Genomic DNA, 19,988 nt, shown 5'->3' on the forward strand with positions numbered 1-19,988 from the left:
GCCCGCCCCGGCTTCACTTGGGAAATTATGTTTTTTTACCCAATATATATAAATCTTCCTTAGGAATCACACTATTCACTAAAAGAACTCGTATCAAAATCTGTTACGTAGTTTTAAATATCTAAGCATACATGGGTACAGACAGCGGGAAGTGATTTTGTTTTATACTGTGTAGTGAAGTGATAGTATTTTTCAATAGGCTACAAACTACTGGCAATTTGAAACGACTACTGTTGAGAAATTATGCCGAAAGAAACTCATATAAAAAAGTGTTCTTCAGTATCATGCAAGAAGGGTTTATATTTAGTAAATCAACACATTTGTTTAAGCTAAATCGTTCATTATTTTCTTCAATTCATAATAACTGGCAAGTTGTGATTGGCAGTAATACAATATCGTAAACAATACTGGATTTCTTCCAGGGAAAGTTCCGCACTGCTCTTTATTCTCATTGGTGCTTAGTAACAATTTCCTGGTAATTTTCCTGAAAACAAACAATTTTGTCTGTCTATATGTAATCATATTTGTGCGGTGAAAATTGGTTATGTCGTGGCGCGTTTAATCAAGCCCCGGCTAATAAGACACCTCGGGCTGTCAACGGAATTATGTTAGCCGAATTTAAAATAAGACAAGTTATGATTCGTGTCCTATGTTCGTTTTAGAAGAAAGAAAAATAATTGCGAAAACGGAATAAAAGGATTTTTAGGATTTTTAGTTATCGGTTAACAGACGAAGAAAATAAAGTAATTTTTTTTATAGGTTTTGCTGCCCAAGCTCATTTGTTTTTTTTTTTATGTTAGTAAAATATCGAGTTTTAGAAATAAAATAAAGACAATTCAAGTTTAAGGCAAAAATATTATTGAATTTTAATGTATATTAGTGACTGTGTTCAGATTATTAAAAAAAATGTTATGAAAATCTTTATAATAAATAAATTTTTTAGAAAAAAAAAAGAAAATGTGCGTATGTTTTTAATGATTCTCTATTTTTCAAATTCGGCTTTTACAAAAACCAAAACAAGACATGGGTCTAAACTTCAACTAAAAACCGCACAGGAATATGTTTGTGTTTGTTTGTGTGTGTTGTGTACTTCTATGTAAATGTGTAATCTCAGTGCAGATTCACGCAACTCGTTGGTATTCGGTTTGCGAACTCATAATGTAACTAAGTTCTCTTACTGCGCTGTAATTCTCATAAAGTATGGTCTATGTCATAAACGTAAGACTTTATTTTCATTTATTTATTACAAAAAAAAAATAAAGCAACAAATGTCACTGACACGAACAAATTTAAATGTGAAGTCATTATAAAATAAAAATGAATCGCACACTTTTGAGTGAATCCTGTAAAAAGTAATACTTAGTAGGTAATTCAAATGATACATTTTACATAATTGAATAAATCTTGTAAAAACTATTCCAATTAAGATAAAAATATATGACGTAGAAAGCAGTGTGCAAACCTTGTTATTTCAACTTTTAAAAGGTACATTAAAAATATTAATGCAATATTTTATGAAACCTTCAGTCTTTTTCATCTGAACTTTTTCCCGATTACTTCCTCAACCGTTGAGCATCGAAGCCTAAGGTCCGCTTTCCTACTTTTTTGTCTCTACTTCGCACGGATTTCGTAAACTGTGTGTTTAATAGTGTGTGTGACAATGCCTCATCTTTCAACTTGGACCAAACGAAGAGTAGGTGTCAAAGTTTGTTCCCTTTGTTACTTTTTCATAATGATCGCGTGGTTAATTGAGCAGAGAAATGTTTTCAAACAATTAACAATGTTTGCCGGGTAAAGGTAATTAACATTTATATGTCAAGCCCACACACACATTATTATATAAGAGGGTTTAAATATTTATGTACTCGTGTGAGTTTATAACCGTTTCCGGAAGGATTCTTTTGCAAAATGAGAAAATATTTCATCTTATTTTTTTGTTAGCCGCCCGCGCCGGTTTCGCTCGCGTATAACCATACAAAATCGATATATATAAAAGTACAATCGATTTTTACTAATCAACGCCCAGCCTAAAACATAGAAGCTATAAATGCGAAGTTTGGGCAATAGCTTTAGGTTATTACGTAGTGCTCAGATAAGAAAGGAATTTTCAAAATTCGACCCCTAAAGGGGTAAAAGTTGGGTGTAAAGTTTGTATGAAAAATAACGAAAATCTTTACTGATCTACTTGAAACTTGGTACAAATGCTATGCTACAAAAAAATGAGACCCATGTTTTAGGATTTTTTTAATTTGACCTTTAGGGTAGTTAAATGAGGGTGAAAAGAAATAACGATTAATCTCATTCAAAATGTCGTCAACTAAAGGTTACACAGCTCAGCGGTAAACACCATTGAATTCGCGTTGTTACCTGTGGATGGTTCGAATCCTGAACTTCAATTATTTTGAATTTTATAGGGTGATTAATGTGAAAGTTTTATTATGGTTTTACCTGAGCGAAGCCGGGACGGGCTGCTCATACACATAACTCAGGAATCACACTATCTAATAAAATATCTGATGCAATTTCGTAAAGGTAGTTTTAAGATCCACGCACATAGACGGCGGGAAGCGACTTTGTTTTGTACTATGTAGTGCAAACTTGATCGTAAAACGTGTATTTTTATAATAAATTAAACAAACATAATAATAATAAAATCATTCTTTTTGTTTTCTTGACTGGGACCTATTATTTGTATTTGTAACTAATAAATCATAATCACGAAAGTGGATTTTAATTAGCTAATCACGAATTTTGATGAGATTCGTTAATTAGGTACAGTAAAACATGGACAACAAACCTTTTTGTCCATGTCCACGTTAAAAAAAATATACCAATATATCTTATGAAATATAAATACGCTAGCTAACCCGTAACCTATCTTCGTCAGTATTGTAGCACCAATTTAATTAAACGATTACATATTCATGAGCCGTGTTTCGCGTGTCCAAACAGATACGCTATCTTGCAATTGATTACTAAAATAATATCATTTCGTTAGATACCATTATTATTATTCTTTCACCTCAAGCTATGATCTTTGAAGAGCATTGTTCTAATTTCCATTTTTATAATTAAGAACGCAATATATTCAAGAGTACAATTTTTTATATATTATTAGAAAGAAAAAAAAAACTGTAAGAAACAATAATGATAAGCCGATCATGGCATGATAGGGACCAACACTGTCCAAATGAGTTTCTTTCGGTTCTTCTCAGCAGTGGTCGTTCCGAAATGCCAGTAGTTTGTAGCTTGTGAGAAATAACTATAAATATTGACGAGAAAAAGTGTCTGTGAAGGTCTAATTTCTGAATAAATGATTTGAATTTTGAATTTGTACTTAAAACTATAATGGATGCCTAGGTACCGCCATTTTATTTTTATCAATTAGTAATTCTTTTTATTCGTTACATTACATGCGTGTTCCTCAGTACTATACCTAACAAAATAATGTTTAATATCGAGAAGATATTTTATTTATAAGAAGCCTACCTGTACTGTACTTATTTTTATCTGCGTTAAACCGTAGGACATTCGAGAATCTGAGGGCTTAGTGCGGGTTTACATTTCACTACTCAATAAAGAGTCTCAGTGCACCAATCACGTTGCGTTGTGGTTGTCTTGGCGTCACAATGGCTCCATGTGATTGGTTCGTTGCATGTTAGTGACATGTAATTAGCAAAGTCACACTACGCCACACTGATAATTTTATAAATATAATAATTCTGATTGATAAATAGACAAATATACTTTTTATCGCACCGTTTACAGAATTAATATTCAAATTCAAATTCAAAATTATTTAATTTAGGGTTATATAGTTGACGTCGAAAATTTACTTAAATATTAGTTTACCGCTGACTTTCAAAGCGCAGGTGAAGAAAAATAGTGCAACATATAATCAACTCCACCGAAGCCATTTGTCTAAGGACGTCATTTCACGAATGTGGGAAGAAGAAACATAACATTTGTTTAGTTTAGATCTACTATAAAAGTATGTACCGATATTTTATTTATTTATTTCAAACATGTCGTTGATAACTGTATTTTTAAGTATAAAAAAGCAAAAACAGTTTCCATTCAACCTACACGTAAGCAATCGTGTGCACAAACTCGCAAATCAGGATGTGACGAGGAATTCCTAACATTGTTCACAATAGCCCGGTCTCCCCGGGGACGGCCCGACTTGCCCCAACTTACTCCTATTGAAAGACCCGTAGTTTATTTTATTGAAAGGTCCCCACTCGATACAAAATGTGCTTGTCGACAAATTTTAGGTGCGCCAATTATTTTGCGTTTTGTTTGTTCAGTTTGATTTTGTTGACTTGATTGTATGTGGTTCTTATCTAGAACAGGAACGCTCCATATACCCAAAGAAAGTTGACGTGAGGTTGAATCCTCATAATTTTAAATTGATTTAATTACTCCATGGGCTTTGAGATGTTAAATCCGAGAATGACGCACCCAATTGGAAGAATTAAAGGAGAGATTGACTTAAAATTACTAAACTAATCACATAAATGCGCGCGCATTTCTAGATGAACTCGGCATTTTAAAAAACTTAAAACTTAACGTAATTTCACAATCGATCGACGGCTTCTATCTACGATACTCATTTGAGGATATGGACTGGCCCTATTTTAGGGAGGAATCATTTACTAAAAATACAATTAGCGGGCAGCTCAGTCATTCGTATTTATTAACACTTGACAAAGCGTTTATCCGATACTAAAGAATTATCAGATCTTTTAAACTTTACCCTGGCTACATCCACTTCACCCAGAAACGGAGCTCAGCTCGGAAGCAGCTCAGTTTTTGCGCCCGTCTCCAGTCTATTTTTAATTAACTTTTCTTATAAGACGGCGATCAAATTAGCCGACTGCTTCAACTCAAGATATTTCCCAGTGCTATAATTTCGTCTTTTGTATGCGAAACTGTAACTATTCTGAACTTATATGCAACAAGTAACTTTGAGAATCTTTAAACCCAGTTGGCGATAGATCCGGTTAAGACACTATTATAATGTTCGGTCATAGGATGGGTAACCAAATATAACTTACTATTTTATTCAGTAGTTATTTGTTAATCATTATTATTTTTAGATAAGTGTATATTTTTTAATTCATTTTAGTTTAAAGAACTGTACTATATACATTAGATAAGTAATTAGAAGGCAAATAATATCGTAATATTAAATATGATAATAATATTGATTTAATTCGGTCAATATTTGAGTTATTAATAAAAATTATAAATGTTAATGCTCACGTATATTAAAGTAACACTTTCCAGAAAATCATGGGAATTAAGCATTAATAATTTATAATGCAAATAATAAAATGTGTAATACTAGAAAACTGTTTTGATTTAACTTAATACAATCAACTTCACTTAAAACCAAAAAGGTAATTGAGTTAACAATAAAGTGAAAAATTAAATAAAGAATAGATAAATTAAAAAGTTTCTTGGGAAATAATCTTCATTTTAAATTTAGTTTGAAAATTGTACAAGATATAATTAAAGCTTTACAAAAAGGTTGCTACAAATAGTTACATTCAGTTCCTATTTAGTTTCAATATTTCGGTTTTTTTAATTTTAATTAATTAAAATAGACACTATTTCACTTACTGCCATTCGAACGAAAATCTCTTGAAATTATCCTTCAATGTAATTTAATTTTTATTTATTTATACATAGTAAATAGAATGCATATCACCCAGCATAAATCTCAATGCGGTGGTCATAACTGCTATTTTGCAATGAATTTGGGTATTGACAAGATGTTGACCGGACACAACATATTAATATGTTCCTAAAATATAAAAAAGTAAATGTAAAGACAATTTCCATAGCGGAAATATCACTAATATTGTGGGCACTTTTGAGCCGGGTGCTTTATGGGGTGGACCTCTAGAATGAAGTTTTCGATGAAGCTTGTTGCGGACATTTCAAAATATTGAATATTTTGTAGCACGCATCACGATATATTCATATATTTTCATTGACGAAACATGTGTCGATTTTTTTTTCTATAAATCTTTAGGCGTGCTGGAAAAGGAGGCCTTTGCTTATAAAATACGTAACTAATCAGAAAACAAAGTAACGTCACCATAATCTCCCTCCACTCAATAACCTAAGAGTCCTTGTATGCTCTTTAACCCTCCATCTTGGACCTCCTTGAGGTGGAGTGGATCAGGAGAGGTCGAAAACCATGAAGTAAGGGGGTTTTCCGACTCATTGGTTTGTCAAGATCACTCCACTCTGGGCAGATGATCAGGAAAACTAGTAAAGAATGAAGAAAGCTGGATAGATGAATTATTCTATGTTTTACTAACATCTGACACAATATTTAATACACGCACAATTGCGTTATTTGTCTGAACCAATTTAATTCATGTTAAAGCAACATATCAAAAGTAATTAAATAAAAAACAATGTCTTTATTTATATTCGTTCATTTTAGCAATTAAAAGAATGGAACATTAAATAGCTATTGTTTTTTATTATTTTCGTATACCTATATATTCAATACATATCTTATACGATCTTATATTAAAAATCCGATAACCAAAAACTAAAAATTATAAAATCAAAGACTCTTAAAAAATATATGCTTCTTTGCTAAATTAATTTAAAAGCAAACGAATTACCGATATATTTTTTCGACGGAAACCAGCGCGCTCGGGTTTTTCGGATCAGTGGCGTTTGGTATTTGGTATTTGGTTTATATTGTACGTCGGGTTTAGGGCTGTATTCATTGCTTATTAAGCATATCAGTTCAAACTGTTGCTTTCCTTTATTTAAAACAACCATATTAATTAAAGGATTTGTTTGTATGATTGATTGCATACTCCTGTGTAGCGGAGACTTGAATATTAAGCAAATTATTTTGTTAAGTAGGTATAATTTGTTTTACTTACTTAATATTTTGCTTATATATATGTTTCATAGAGTATATTAATCAATATATATATACAACCTGTGAAGTTACTACAAAAAAATTAAAATTACATATAAAAAAAATATTACTTATGTATAGCAGCGACTGTAACTATATTATAGTAAATTTTATGTATCAATTTACACGTGTTTTGCAAATAAAATATCTTTTATCTTTCAGAAGAGGTAGGTTGTGTGTTATTTAAAACTAAAAGTACTTTAGTCGGGGTTGTGTTTCGGGTCCTCGTAATTTGAACTCGGGGGTTTTCTGTCACACGCCAGCCCGGTAGTTATTGTAGCAATAATATCGTCAAATATTGTGATATATTTAACAGTAAAATATCTAAAGTTAAATGTAGAATACAAAATTAGTAAGTTTGACTGGATTTTAAACAAAAATAATTCTTCTTTTGTTTTAAAACGAATTCGTTTCACCTTTTTGTTAGGTATAGTTAAATTGAAACAAATTGTTTTATTTATACCTATATATCTCGAAAGAATTTTTCGTTTATTTTTGAAAACACGCTGGTTTTTAATTAAAATCTATGATTGAAACTAGTTAATAATTAGTTGTACGATTAGCACGCCCTAAAATAATAGTTTAAACCATTAATTGATAATAATTAATAGGGTGAAACCATTCTGAAAACAATGGCAAAAAATGTGTTTCAGGGACTTTTGATTTTCTTATTCAAAAACATTGTTTTAGGTGTGTGAAATATAGGCAAGGATCCCTCCCAGCAACAAAAAACTTATAAATGAAAAAAAAAAACATCTAAACTCAGTTTCTGTGTTAAAGCAACGAAAGGTGTTTCAGTTAAAAAAAGGTATGATAATGTTCTGTGATCGAGTATCTTTCATATTTATAAAATTATAACCCCCAAAATATTAGTTTACGTACGCAATTCTACAAACTGATAGCAATAATGCGTTCATAAGAATTCGTTTTTTTTTTCCACTCAACTCAGGATCATATTGCATTTGTCTTTGACGTCATAAAATAATTAGGTGCCGCGTTATAATAATCTTATATTCCATTGTATAATTAGATATTTCAATTGCAACAAACAAAAAATATATATGAGTAAAAAACACACGTTGATATATGTACCGTTACTAAAATGACACGAAAAGCTGAAAAGTTTCAAGACACACTTTGTTTGAGTTGTTAAAGTATAGGAAGACGTGTAATTAGGATAATGAAGTTTCATTTTCAATATAAAGTTGAAAATGTAATAATTCCTTTGGATCTCAGAGTTCATTAATGAAATAAGTTTCATCTCAATCTTTAATATTTACTTTTAACTTGAGTTATAATGTAGCTACCCTTTGGAAAATCTCAAATTCTGGTAATATAATGACCTTTATTTACTAATATACTTATTCTGAGAATATAAAATATTTTTTAATTATATTTGGTTTTTATTATATCTTTCACATCAATAGAAAAATTCACAAAACTCACCTTTTCATTTTTCCAAAATCAAATAAATCTTCCAAAAGTCCCTCACAAATTCCAACACACTGTAACCTTAGAGTATATATCATAAAAACCATACAACTTCTCTTGGACACAGCGAAAAACCCGACGGAAAGTTCGAAACTTTTGCCGGCGAAAAAAATGTGACTCGAGCGACAGGGTGAGACGTGTGCACCCCTCGACCACCGGGTAGGCACTGACGATTCACTCCGACCGCCCGCCTATATCCCACGCACCTCTAAAAGGATCCAGTTCGTTACATAGTAAGATCGAAATTTGATCGCAGTTAGACAGAATGAATGCGCACTAAGACAGCTCGTTGGCTATTTAGCCCGAAAAGAAGGGGTATCGCGCATGCGTCCGGTCGTTCAACCCTTGCAGTGGATGCTGCATTCTCTGATGAGCCATTTAACTACGTTATAGACTTACATAGGTCAGCTCGAGGAGGCTTGAGAAACATCGCGGAAATAAAATTGATTATGACGCAACTACTCGAAAGCATTGTGAAAATTATTTGTTTTCGTTTAAATTGTTTATCTTAAAGTTTCAAACATAAAACATGTTTTATTTATTTTTTTATGGAAATCAATTTGAAAAATAAATAATTCATTGTTAGCATTGACAACATTTTCAAAAGATAAAAAAAAGTAGAGGTTCCATTAAACTGCCCTGGGGTGGTCCAAACTTGACCGATTGTAAAATCAGCTAGCAATACAGATGAAGATCGTACTGTACCCAAGTTGAATACTTTATTTGCCAATCCCGATCCAATCTCGGCAGCTTTTGAAAGTAGCCCCTCAGATGAATAAATCTGTGAATTGGTAAGCAAGTGTATCGGCCCAATATTACAGATTTGACGTTAATTGCTTCCGATATAGATGTGGTCGCCACTAAAATGTTACTGGCATTAGACAAAGTAGTTTATTATTGTTTTAAATATATTTTTTGTATCTCAGAATTGTTTTTTTTTATCACCACTCATGTATTCATATCATGTTATAGTCTCAACGCTATATTATTTCACTTTTCTAGCCTATAACAGTACTATTTTATTATGATATTTTTGAAATTATATTTTATTTATTCAATGAATACTTATAATAATTTCTTCCACCTATTAACGATGCTAACACATTAGTGGGAAATGTTTATATTCCTCTTCTTAAAAAGTGATTTGAACAAAATCAATAATAACATACTTATAAGTAATTTATTAAATGTAATCATTTATTTAATTTTCTATATCAGACTAATTTTCTCAAGTTACTTCTCAACGAGCTCGTCCAATAAATCATAGAGCGCCATATTATCGCCGGTTTCGATCGACGTCTGCTCCCGACTTTCATTGACAAATTAGATTGATTCTATATTAATGTACTAACTCTTGTTCTGGGCTGATTGGAATTATAACTAAATATTGGTAGTCAAATTCGAACATTAAAATTGTAAAAACAGCTTTATTTCTTATTAGCTGCTCTCCGGGGCTTAGCTCATTTGGGAATCCCAGGTTTTATTCTACCCTTGTCCAGTAGATATTGCGTGGAACAGTAACAAACATACTGACAAACTTCGCATTAGGATGTATGTGTGTAGGTATGTATGTTTGTGACTCTTTCACGCATTTACTGGATGGATTGTTATGAAATTTGGTACACGGGTAGAATAACTCATAGGGTAAGGTACCTTATTTTTTGTCCCGAAATTCCCACGGATGCGAAGCCCCAGGGCGCAGCTATATTTTTTTTGAAAGCTTTGCTTCCTGATTCTTGGGGAATAAGCGCGGTTTCACTGTTTCGTCACCCTGTGGTTCAACAAACCAGTAGATACTGTATGTCATAACTGCGGTGTTTCTGCGTACGTCAATGTCAAACGACTGAACTGAAACGCAGTGTCGTAACGAAATAAAGAGGTCCCGTCGAGAGGTCGTGAGGCTATTATTATATAGTTAGAATTAGATACAACATATCAAGTTAATCTGCACGGATGGTGATCATTATCATCGTTGTCAACCAACGGCCGGGTATAGGCTTCCCTTTTTTTCTAGTCACAAACTCTGGACCGTAAAGCGCGAAAGCGTATGATGTAAAGCGTGTATATGTAAAGTGTAAACTTGCTTTAAAATAACACAACAACTACGATATATAGGTATAATATAATATTATAGTATGTCTAAACTAAATATTCGTAATATCGTGAGTCGGATAAGGATTAGCACACTATATTATACTTAGGTACATAGAATAAAGTATAACAAAATTAAAATCGCCAAATATATTCATCCCCAAGATGAAAGGAGCCTCAACAAACGCATGTAAGCTCTTACCCACATAATGAATACCTTTAATGAATAGACTCGGTGAAAACCGAATAAAAAGTGCGCGATAGAGCCCGCTTCATTCACTGACCGAATGAAAAGGGCTAAACCTCTGAATCGGTTCAACGAGTCATCGTTAGCGATATACAGCCTTAAAGATTGTTCACATTTTATCCAACACTTCTCTTTGCTACTCTTTCTTCTTCTCTTCATATGATTTATCGCATCCTAAGCTGAGGTGTGTAGTTCCGCACTAAAATAGGACCATTGGCTCCTAGTGTGTTATATGAATATATGTAATACTTAAATATAAATAATTGTAATACGACAAAATTATTACGGTTATAATTTTAATATTAAATGTAACATGAGAAAAATATTAGACATATAATTTGTATACAAGATACAACACGAGCAAATTATTATAATAGACTTCTAAATTGCTGTTCTAAATTTCATAATAATATATTATTACTCTGACGACCTCGGTTTCACAGTTGTAAAGTTCTTGCCACTGAACCGAGAGGTCCCGGGTTCGATCCCCGGTCGGGTCATGATGGAAAATGATATTTTTATATAGATAAACATACAATACATATATAGATATGTATTTGTTATAAAATATGGTATCGTTGAGTTAGTATCCCATAACACAAGTCTCGAACTTACTTTGGGGCTAGCTCAATCTGTGTGATTTGTCCTGATATATTTATTTATTTATTTACTTGTTTCTATCCAGATGTATAGAGAGACAGCTATAAGTTATAACAGGAAGGTGAAAACGTCTTTATGTAGTTGTTTAGTCAGTCTGATGAAATAAAAGTCATATTACGATACGCGCATCATTTAGCTCGGGTAGTTGAAATGTTTAAAAAAAAATAATGATTTCATGCTAATCTAAAGTATAATAAGGTAGTCACTAAATTTTCTAGTTTCGTAGTGTAAACCCTCCTTTACAAGTTCTACGTAGACGGGCATTATGTATTCATGTATCGCCAGGTAACTGATAAACAAGCTTCAGTGGACTTAAATATATTATAATGTCGGGAACTGAATGGGACATCGCAGGTAATCTGTGTGTGGGTGTCGACCCACACACAGATTACCGATGGCATTTTCGCAAAATGACAACTTTTCAGTCTGAAAGTCCAAATTTAAAAATATTTTTTCCTTGTAGCTTGTGTTCTGGTCACATATTAATGAAAACTGACGTAACTTTTATGAATAGTAGTGAATTCAATAAGCATCCGAATTCTTCATAGTATTCTGACGTCTTCCAAGAGCAATGCAGGGAGCTATCTAGTAAGCAAAGATATTGCAACTCTCATTGTCGTAAATACAAGAGATTCCATTTCTATTTACGTTTTATTGTCCATAATTCCATATGTATAACCATAATTCCATATTACATTATAAATGCGAAAGTCTGTCTGTCTGCCATGCTTTCACGGCTAAACTGATTTTGATGAAATTTGGAATAGGTATAGTTCGACCCATGGTCAAACATAGGCTACCTCTAAAGCACGGGTAACGGCTAGTTCTATATATTAACCTTTTCGTAATATAGACAGCTCTCATCTTGTGCCTGTCTTGCGTATCAACATCAAATACTACGAACGGAAATAATATGATGACGAAAAATATGTTTTCAAGAAATTTTCCTTTTAACTCTTTACTCTGCCGTTTTTTGCTCTTTCTATGCATGATAAAATATAAATACGATCAAAAGGATATTTTCAATACAAAATTAGGTTAGTGAATATAACTAGGGGTTTAGAAGAACTTTCTTGAATGGTTTATTTAAAAACTATCTTTAGATAAATAATTCTATTTATTATATTTTTTTGAAAAGGAGATTAGAAAGGAGTAACCAAATTTACAGTGTGTATTTTATATTAGTGACCCGTCCTGGCTTCGCTCGGGTAAAACCATATTAAATTATACAGCTTCCTCAGGAAATACAAAAAACGCATCAAAATTCGTTACGTGGTTTTGAAAATTTTAGCATTCATAGCGGATAGATAGCAAGATCAGGAAGCAACATTTTAAAATCCTATGTAGTGATAGTGATAACATTCAGAGTTTTTTAGAATATGATGTAGAAAGAAAATTTTCAACATTATTTAATAATACTATATGTGTATAAAAATTTCGGTCGATGCGCTTCGTTAATAAGGGAGGACGGAGGCGCGACCGCGTGCCCCCAACCCATGTGAACGCGTAAAGGCATCGCGAATCTTAACATCTTTTGGTTCATGATTTTATTTCTTTAGTATATTACTGCGATATTAAATTATTTTGCATGTAAAAAGTTATTTTGTGGAAATAAACTACAGGTTACGTATTCACTTACTGACCTTTTATTCAAACAAGCTTCTACAAAAGTAAACTGTGATACAGTAGTACATTACCAATACAAACTACCGCAAAACACCGCGAAATCCTCTGGCTTTCGGAATGCAAGCCCAGTTCGCTGTGACTCAGGCATTCCACGAATTCACTAACACCAACCGAAAATAAACCTTAAACAAAAGGTCATAAATAATAAATTTCCATATAACATTCGCAAACCAGTTCACACATCCCCTGTATAAACAAAAAATATCACAAGCAATACCAATTTTGAACTCTCATATTGAAATTATAAGGTTGAATATCGAAGTGGGTATCGTTAAGTGGAATAGGGTTGCTAAAACATTGGGATTGTAAACTTCTTGCCGGCTCACTTTTGTTTCACATACTGGATAAATATAATTCACAACCGGTTTTAGGCGGTTGATTCTAGTTTCAAACTTGAAGCCTTGCTCCTATTAGTGTTTTATCTCATGAATAAAACATAGTGTTTTATCATCATATGTGGTTTAATTGTGCATTTTTATTCCCATTTGCACTTAAGACCTTGCATTTTACTACAAAAAGTAGGTAACTGGCAAGTGGCATACAAACAGAAAAAGAAACTGGGCTATTGCATTTTCCACATCAAATTATAAATACTGGCACTTAAGAAACTGGCACTTGCTTTTTTTTCTTCTAATTATTTTCTTCTTTACACGACCAAGATTCTTATAAGCATGTAAATTTTGTTATTCCACCATAATTCTTGCTTTACAGCATTTGATTCCTTACATTACTACCGTGTGATTTCTTCTTCATAGTCGTATTCCTCATGGCTGAGGGTCGTGATTATTACGTGGAATGAAACACACGCAATAACTTTCTTGGCATTATTAATGGAGTGATTTGCCATTGCCTTCTCCATTTCATACACAAATTAATAAGAATCAACCAGTGTGCAGGTTTTCTCACGATGTTTTCCTTCACCGGAAGCAAGTGGTGGTCGATGAAAACTACTATACATGAGTCAGATTGGTATACAAACTCATGTGGCACGAGTGGGATTCGAACCTGGGACCTTTCGATCCACAGGTGGGCGTCTTAACCATTACACCACCACTGTGTATATATAGGTGACGTCTTATAAAATTAATATAGCGGATTATTTCCATCATAAATTGTAAACTGAAAACAAAAATTTTACTAATGGTCAAATCGAGAGGGGTATTAAAATAAAGGTTTTGGAAAAGGGATTACAAAAATATATGAAACTAAAAGAATTTCATTGCAAAATATAAATTGACAGGTATTAGAAACAACGGTGTATACTAGAAGAATAAAATATATGAACTACATTTGTATAATACATTCCTGCGCCCCGGGGCTTCGCTCCCGTGGTAATTTTCGGATAAAAAGTGTCCTTCCAGATGTTATTCAGGTTATTTTCTACCCGTGTACCAAATTTTTTAACAATTAGTGTAGTAGATAATGCATGAAGAGTTAACAAACAAACAAACTTACTTATGTTGGGATCAGTCACGTAAAATGCGCTACAAAATAAACTTTCTCCTGCGTCATGATTTTCCTTAGAGAGACCATGGTGTTGTAGGTGCAGGTTAGAGTGGTGGTGACCACTTCCCATCAGTTAGGCCGCTTGATCAGTACCTAGTTTAAAAAAAAAACGATATCTCTTTGATCTGAGCGTATTCCCACTTTCTTCCTTAACCATTAAGCGCTGACGCTTATGCTAAGAAGTAGAAAGTGAACTCCATTTTCTATTAATAAATATTTTATTGTAACTTATTATTAAAAATACAAATAATAAAACTTTCTAGTTATTTTCCTCCACTATACATGATCTTTGGCATCAACCTTTATATTGAGTACATCGTTTTTTAATTTTATTGAATCTATTCATAAATCTCTCGTAAATATTCCGAGTGCTGATTATAATATATTATATTAGATTATAATAGATTGATATAGCTTTCATAGATTGATGATATAGCTGATTATAATATATTTGTTGTATAATTGATTATTATATATTATATAATCAGCACTCGGATCACAATCATAACCTGTTTTGATATACCTTTTGACTATGTACATAATGTACTTTTATATATTATTAGAAAAAAAAAACGTTTTAAGAAACAATAATGGTAAGCCGATCTGGCATGATAGGGATCAACACTGTTCAAATGAGTTTCTTTCGGCATTTCTTCTCAGCAGTGGTCGTTCCGAAATGCCAGTAGTTTGTAGCTTGTGAGAAATAACTATAAATATAAAAATTGATGAGAAAAAGTGCCTGTGAAGGTCTAATTTCTGAATAAATGAAGGGGAAAATAAAAATAAAAAAAGGAAGTATGTGTTTCTTTTGTCTAACAATGGAAGCCGCTTTTAACCAAAACTCCAAACAGTTACGCCATACAATATATGGCGTATTTATGACGTAATTACTGTGACGTCAGCCCCCCCCCCCCTCCCCTCCACTTTAATTTTGCGCGTCGCGACTAATGCATATACCGCTTTTACGACTCTCAACAATGTTATTCTATACCGCAGCCACAGTATAGACATCAGAAGGATATCTAACTGATGAAAAGAGCTAAATCTGACAAGATTAAAAATTAGCCCTCAAATTATATTTGTGTAAATTTCTAATACCTAGCATTATTACTTTAGCAATTGGTCTTAAGTGAGTTCTATATTTCATAAAATATATTTAGAAAAACTTCTAAATTGACGCAAAACAATTAATTTGCGAATTGCGCTCTTTGTAAAAACTCACATCGTAAACCGTTGTGTTATAGAATATTTTATTTTCATCATCAATGGTAAATAATTCAGATTCAGATCACAAATGATTCAGATAAATTTAGTCTATTTTTTTAAGTATACAAAAAAAATCACACAATGTGTCTCATACTATATTCTGTTAAATTGTTTTGCGATTGCTCCACAATCAGTGAATCCTAGCTAGAAATTAACCTGTTTTTCGATTTGCTGCAGAAGTCATTTTTGTTAATATATTACAGTAAATCATGTACTATGGCACAACAATGTTTCGGGGTACGGCGCTAATAAACCCGAATAAGATATCATGCAACTAATTGGAAATACGGTCTAATTAGTGCCTTGTTTGATACATTTGGCTAAGCCGACTGCATAAATCATGTGATTTCATAAATTTCCATATTGTGTTTTGATTGATTTGCTCGCGTTTTAGATAGCAGTAATTAAAACGGAAGCGGTGGTGGTGTAATGGTTGAGACCGCCTGTGGATCGAAAGGTCCCAGGTTCGAATCCTACTCATGCCACATGGGTTTGTATATTAATCTGACTCATGTATTCTAGTTTTTATCGACCACTAATTAACTTGCTACCGGTGAAGGAAAAACATCATGAGGAAAGCTGCTACACTGGTTGATTTATTAACTTGTGTCTAAAATGGAGAAGACAAAGGAAAACCACTCCATCAACATTGCCAAGAAAGTTATTGTGTGCGTTTCATTCCACTTAATGACCCTCACCCATGAGGAATACGGGTATGCAAAATACGATGATCAAATGAATAGTAACATGTAAATAAATAATTGCATATAATTATTTTTTCATAGCTTTAATCCACAGCTCCTCCAGCGGTAAACTGTGTGCATTTGATTAATAACAAAAATTTACCTACACTGTTTACTTTGAATACATTATATTGAATTGAATATTCCAAATTTTAAAATTTTAAAATTAAAAAAAAAATTAAAAAAGTATTAAAATCGGCCCAGTGGTTTAGCCATGAAAACACGACAGTATTTATAATTTTAGTATAAAAGTACTGCAAAGATAAAATTACTTTTGGGTGCTACGAAGCATCCGTCTAGCGCATTAGAGTAGCAAGACTTTTCAACACGCTACGAATTCGTAGACAATCGTCTACGAAGTCCTACGAGTTCGTAGCATCGTGCTACGAGTCACCATCTAGCATTAATGCTACGAATTTTGGCCATATGTTACATTACATAACTTTGCCTTACAAATACGTACACGTGATTATGTATGTAACTTTGTCCATCTCATTACAAAACAATTTTAAACGTTGTCGAGACGATAAATTGACGATAAATGTAACGATTTGTACTCAGGCCTAGCCTAGTGTGGGATCGCTCGTTATTTTATATGCATGTAATTCTCTTCGAAAAATAAATGATTCTTATTCTAATTCTTATTCTTACTTGGTAAACTCGTGTCATATCCTCCCATGACATTTTCGATATGTCAGTGTTAATTGAGGTCATCGGAAATGATAATGGAGATCTAACGCATACATACCACATGCATATTTTGTCTGCAAATTTTATTTGAACAGTACCAAGTGACATATAAACACTTTTCATGTAAGGTAATACATATTTGCACTTGTGGTTGAAACTATGACCTGATGATTTAATATTATAAGTGCAAATTGTTAATTGATGCCTTTCGCAGAAGAGAAAGAAAGATCATAATATGATGTTGTTATGTTTAATATCAATCGATTGAAATACACTTTCAATTCGATTTAATTGTAAAGGCATCAATGTACAATTCGCACTTCAAATCAAAATCGTCAGATCAACAATTTGATCACTAGTGCAAAAATATACCATTTACAAATAATGGTTATAAAGTAAATATTTTTGAAACTGTCATGTTTTGAAACTGCAGCAAAATCAAAACGAACGCGGAAGTAGGCGTCTCCCATCAAATCCCTATTTGCTGTCAAATAAATTGATAGCAATAGTAAATTAATATGAGCCAATCATGTCAGTGATTTACTATTAACCAACTAAAATCGTTAGTTAATCTGCTGCAAACTAATCATGGCGCTTAATTACGCCATGCCGACCGCAGAGCACAAATTACACAGCTAGATGTGACAAATTCAAATTTATTTTTTCAATTTAGGATGATACACATCATTCGTTACTTAAAACTATTTGCCCGCTTCCAAAGCGCAGGTGAAGAAGAAGCGGCGCAACAATCTTCACCGCAGCCATTTCTGCATAATTACTTTTGATATACTCTCTCTCAAGCACGCATGTCGCAAATTGCAAAAATTATGTCAGATGCCTATAGGCGACTTTAATAAAATCTGAAACTAATGTCAGTAATAACACACTAGAAGCGATAAAGACCATTTAGGTCATCAAATAATTAATCGATATTATTACTAGTCTGCTAGTGTGCCCTTAATCTTTTTCAGTAGCAGGAGACGTATACTATAACCGTCTCTCCACCTGATAACACAACCAGACTTAGCCAGGAATTATTTAAAATCCAAATAAAACGGCAGCAATTCCATAACAATCGGAGTTTATTTCACTTTAACAATCTGTTCGAGAATGAATCAAAAATTACATCAACGCTCGCTTTTATGCTTGCGACGGTGGTGGGGCAACAATATTACCGGTATTTTATCATATTTTGAATTCAAACATCTTTCAATTAAATCAAGTTTGTAAATACATATTTTATGGTATAAAAATAAAGGTATATTACTTCATTTAATTAAAAAAAACTATTTTATAGAAAATTAAAACGAAAACAATTGAGTGATTGTCACTATCAAATCAAATTCAAAAATACCTAATATCTTAAAATGTAAATATTTAAATTAAACAGTTTATTTGTAAATCATGTTTAGTATTTTAGGATACTTCTATATAACAATAATCAAAAGATAAATTACTACAATCAACTTGACAACCGTTAATGTTTGAACATTAAATGGTTGTCAAAAGCAAATGTAAACAAATCACAAATATAGTGACAATGTGTTAGATTCTAACACACCTTAATATGTCAATGCGACCTACGCTATGCAAATCAATATAGATATTCCAATATCAATCGCAAACTTTCAATGCTCTTAACTGTAAATCCATCACGACCGAAACGTGTATGTAATTAGTGTTGTCATTTCATAGTCCTATGACGATGGCCGATATCGATGCTTTTAAATAAATAAATAATATCTTTAAATGAAGTAGTTTGTAGCTTTTATATATATTTGAAATTTGATGAAATAGGTAATAAGGAAACTATAATTTCTGATTTGATTTTGAATCTGTCATTAATATTATAGTTTGGATTTTTTAAATGAATCTTGTCAAAAATTAAACAAAAAAGTATAACTCTACTAGGTTCATAATATAGTTTTTATTCAAATAGTTGAAAACAATGTACGTATCCTCAAGTAATTGTAAATGATAAAAAAAAAACTTTTATTCTATTAATGTGCTACAAAAAAAAACACACACTATTTTTAACAAAAACATACATAACAATATTTCGATAATATCACAAGACCTATCAGACAACAATCCTTGAGATAAAACTATCGACACTAAATCACTCGACTTCCCCAACACTTGACGTAATAACGCCGATATCAAACGGTCCCTCGTTTTCCGATATTGATGAGTCCAGCTAGCGTCGACCGCGCCCTATGAATCACTGGCATTACCTGCCGCGTGTACTAGTTCTAGTGCATTTCCACTACAATCTTTTCAATTAGCAATCCATTACGTTTCATGTATCTTCCACATTAAAACGCATTTCAATAAAAACGGTAATGGATGCAGATGTGATAGGAAATATCGTGTTTGTCAATGAATGAGTAGGTATCAGTATTGGTCCAGTGCAGCAGCCGGAATAGGGAATGATGTAGGTATGCGCTTGTACTGTTTAAATTTAATGTGTAATGAGCTTGATTGATGACTGTGCAGGAGCGACTGTATTGTGTGGTTAGATTTGTGTTGTAAGCTTTTGCATAGTTTTAACATTCTTTAAGCTTGTTCCACCACTTTTTGATAAAATATAATGTAATCTGATAGTTATATTAACCGCTGGATAAATCTGCCCAATTAGATTGGCCAGTTAGCC

General features: G+C 32.5%; 1 protein-coding gene across 2 annotated transcripts in view; it reads right to left on the reverse strand.

The window, feature by feature from the left end:
• LOC128670825 (lachesin-like) overlaps nucleotides 1–8,677 on the reverse strand; it is a 77,249-nt gene extending 68,572 nt beyond the window's left edge. For both annotated transcript variants that reach the window (XM_053746821.2, XM_053746820.2), the window contains exon 1: nucleotides 8,402–8,677. The gene's annotated coding sequence lies outside the window, so the exon portion shown is untranslated. The remainder of the gene's footprint in view (nucleotides 1–8,401) is intronic.
• Nucleotides 8,678–19,988: the final 11,311 nt, after the last annotated feature.

This window comes from Plodia interpunctella, chromosome 6 (assembly GCF_027563975.2).
Source record: "Plodia interpunctella isolate USDA-ARS_2022_Savannah chromosome 6, ilPloInte3.2, whole genome shotgun sequence".
Classification (NCBI taxonomy): Eukaryota; Metazoa; Arthropoda; class Insecta; order Lepidoptera; family Pyralidae; genus Plodia; species Plodia interpunctella.